We start from the raw sequence: 4376 nt of genomic DNA, 5'->3' as shown, positions 1-4376 counted from the left end.
CATGGTTTATGTGCCATCTAAACATAGTCTAGAAATGAAAAACCACTGTGAGGTTTTTTCTAAGATACTGAAGAGTGGATAGGAGGGTTTCTGAAAACGAACACACTTCTTTGCACTTCTCACAATTAGGTACATTGCTTTGAACCGTAGGTGATCTTATTTTAGTTCTAAACAAGTTATAGTAATTTTAAAGTAATTTTGTACACGCATGTCGCTTGATACATACAAAATCGCACTCAAATTCTACAGTTTATATCTTAACAACAAGCTACAACAAGTAATTCATTCATACACTAGCTTATTGAAATATCATGGAACTATTTAAAGAAACTTGGCGGGAAGTCCCTCGACCGAAAGCGCGAGGGCATAACGATGGTCAACAATTGTTATCGCAACCCCGCCATTTGATCGAGGCACATCGCCAAACAATTTTTTTGATTTTCAACTTCAGCAGTGACTCCCATGCAAAATTTTTCAATGCTAGTGCTTTTGGGAGACTCGAACGTTGGAGCAATTCACAGAAATCCCCCAAATCCGCCACAAATTGATATCGTTTCAGAGTTCAAACTGCTCATTTGAGATCCAAAATCAATCCAGTTTGAAGCGCTTTCTTTACAGCTAAAATTTAAATTTGGCAAAAATATTTCAACAGACTTGCAATAACATTGCCAAGGAGTAATACAATTCACATTTGCACTTAAAACGTCTTAAAAACTTACTCGCTTCTCCATCTTGTCTTACTCGTAATTCTTCCACGGGTAAACTGGTGTCTACCCCGGGAAAACGGCTGGGTCTACCGGGTAAGGTCGATGACGTCATCGCAAAATGAAAAAAAACATGCCGCTACCCGTTACCCGTACACCGATTTCGGGGTATCTTAAGGTCTCTACTATCTGCGGTAATTTCACGTTTTAGGGCGGCAGGTTAGTTTTGTCAAAAGTGATTAGCTAATTGCTTTGGTTTTGCATTACTTCACTTAGTGATTGGTTCAAAGTTCTCGGGCCACTTTTTCAACCAATCAGAAGTGACACCAAAGCCAATCGTGGCTCGCGCGTGCACATTTTCCCGCGCTTTCTGTCGGCTACGTGTAATTACTTTGAGTTTTGATTGGTTTACCGGATTGTCTCCGTCCTTTCTGATTAGTCAAAGTAATTACTTTGGCTTTGGTTTTTACGACACTTGATTGAAACTCCATCTATAACAGAAGCCCAATTGAATTGATTACTCTACGGCAAAGACATCCTCTGAGAAAGGAGAAGAAAACTGCAATAATATCTTTTTCTTTTTACCCATTTGGATTAAGGATTGGGGCTGTGCTTTAGAGTTGGCTAGTATTAGTTGTAAATGGGAAACCTTGTAATCTTCATGGGGTACAATAAAGTTGTTGTTGATGCTGTCGTCGGTTAGGGAGGTTTAGGGTTAAGGATGAGAGTAGATTCGCATGATCTGCCCGACGCAGAACTTTATATACTACTCTTATGGCTTTGATTTAGTAATGCTACACCTAGTTCATTGCCCTTCTGATATTTCAGAAAACTCAGCCTGTCAATTGCAAACAAGCAGCAAGCTGTGGTCAAGTGAGAGCGAATCAGCAGACCAAGAGAGTAGCAGCGCGGGCTCAAGTACGACCAGTGGTTTTTACGGACTCTCAGGAGACCTGTTCCCAGACCTCGCATGTGAATGCGTTCAGATCCGCTAGTTCTGTCTTATCGAATTCAATAAGATTCCGGCAAAACTCTGCTGCTAATCTCTATAACATGAGTCCACCACCATTTCCGGATAACTTGTAACTGAATTAATTTCGAAGAAATGTTTTTTGCGCAGTTGCTGTTATCATTCATATTGTTCATTGTTCACTGGTCCTCTTTGCTTTAACAGTGCGCTGATATTAAACATTGACAAAACCGAGTTTAATCAAATATTCAGTGGAATTGGTCCTTTGCGAGCTCAGAGTCACTTTGGAAAAGAAATTCAATTTCACTGCAAATCCTGTTTACCGCGAAGGATGAAGAGACTACATTCACGGAATATCCAACCTTCAAATACAGAATACTGACGTTCAAAAATAAAGCAACCAGTTACATGTACGCTGTGTTTATATATTGTTAGTCTGTAGCCTGGACGGGAGATAATAAAGAAAGTGACCTTATTAAAGAGCCAATGTCGTGTCGATGACGCCATCCTTTTGTCTGCGATTTGATTGGCCAAAAATTGTAGACACCAGACCTCATTTCCTTTATGTAAGGAATTGAATATTATATAGTAAGGACAGTTAATCTGAATAAGAAACGCAGTCTTAGAAGATACTGGAAAGGTTTTGCGTTTAGAGGATTGTGGTGAATCGTTGGCTTAATGAAATTCACCAAGAACATTAAGAAGATACAGAAGATGGTTTTCTTTATGATAAAAAAAGATTTGCGGTGGCTACGGAGGACAGTTTAACCCTCACGAGCGAATTTTATCAAGTTTTTTAGAACTTCAGTGGACAATGGACTCTGTCAACTATTGAAGATTTGGGATCTTTTTCCATGACGAGAATTAATGACCTACAGTTTGTTAATTTGCGGCGATTTAAATGGAAGGATGTGGCCACCCGAAAATAACCATTCAAACCAGTTAAAATTCAAATATTGCAAAAAATAATCAACTGCTGGACTGCCGGCTGTGTTTTACATGAAGGCAGAAATTCGAGGAGTAGAACATCTAAGGAACTCATAAGTTCACAATTATTATAGATTACTATTTCATAAATTACTATTTCAGTTCAGTAATGCGAGGACTAAGGATAATATTATATTTCTGTAAGTCAGAAATGATTTGTTCGAAGCTTAGGGGATGCTTTATTTGACCTGTTGGCAAGTTATAGTTCTTCATTTGAATTGCTTTCAGACTGCAAAAAAAAAATTGCTTAATTTTTTTTGTAAGCATAGCAAGCAAGTGTATGATATCTTTGATCATTACGGGACAAATGTTCTGAATACTTAACCCTTTTGAACGGTTTGCGCCCAAACGTTTATCAGTATGCCTTTAGCCTTTATTCTGTTAAAGTTACTTTGGAAATTGTTTTGAGGAGGAGAGTTTTACGTTCCACTAATCGACACTAGAAACCCTGCCGATTCCCGGCAGGTCAATGGAAAATACTCATGGAAACTTACGTCTAGCGTGCGAAATTATAGAGCTACTCTCGTATGAACGTTACTTCCATTGTGAAACTTGACCGTTCGTTGAACGTGTTCGTACTTAATGTGTATATGTTCGCCAAGCCACTCTATCATTTCTTTCCAATAACCATAGGTATAAGACATAGTTAGATGCTAATCTCGTGTGGAGAATTTTGAATGAACGTAGGTCGACACCAGGCGATTCAAAATTACCCAAACCAGTGTAGCATCAAACTATGACTGATTTTCAACCTGGTTTCGGTGTGAACCTGAAAAATAGCTTTGCCTTTTACCAATGTTATAGTTAGATCTCGGCTTGCAACAATCAGCTGACGCCGAACTCGTTAAAAACCTCTCCATCGTGGGTTGCTCTAACATTTTTAAATCCCATTAATAGAATTTAACATTTTCCAGACAGAAATACACAAATGAATGTCAATGGAAACTTCAATATTGAAAAAAAAACTGTAGCTTGAAGCTAAGTTCTCCTTAGGGGTAAAAAAAATCAGAAAAACAAATGCCGGGAAATTCTCTTTGCAGGCTCCAAAATTGTGAAAAAAAAATCTTATGATACTATGTGGAACGTAAGTTTAATTTAATAAACAGGTTGCATGGCAAAGGGCGAAAGGAAGAGTCCACGACAGGATTAAGGTGAGGACAAGATGTGCTTCTGAGGAATATAATCAGTTCAGTTGCTCTTTCGTCCGTTGCCAAGCAACCAGATTATCATCCTTCCCACGGACGCATAACACCTCCTTCAAACACAAATAGTTGCATAACTTAATTTCATAGCAATTCTCGAAGTTAAACCTACAATCCAAGTCAAAACTGCTGGGGCAATTCGCGCTTTTCCCCCTCCCCCCGTTACAATGTTGATTTTTCACGGTCTACAAAATCAAGTTCCGTTCATCGTTCGCTGGCCGGGCATGTTTCAACATTGTCTGGGGGGAAGCGCGAAAAAGGCAGCGAAAGAAGAACACACGTTGCTCATATAACGATAGACTTTAGAAAAGTCCTTCGTCTAGATACGCGCGGAACGAAGGTCGACCTCTCGCGACTTCGTCGCTCGCTCATTCACTTCGCGTACGAAAAATCACGATTCGCTCGCCGAAACATTTTCTTCTGGGGTTATCGTGAGGTCGACTTGTGGCAAGTCTAATATAACGATAGAAGCATATGCATGTACAGTAAATTCTCTACTTTTAGCCCAAAATT

This window comes from Montipora foliosa, chromosome 6 (genome assembly GCF_036669935.1).
Source record: "Montipora foliosa isolate CH-2021 chromosome 6, ASM3666993v2, whole genome shotgun sequence".
Taxonomy (NCBI): domain Eukaryota; kingdom Metazoa; phylum Cnidaria; class Anthozoa; order Scleractinia; family Acroporidae; genus Montipora; species Montipora foliosa.
This window is presented reverse-complemented; position numbering follows the sequence as displayed.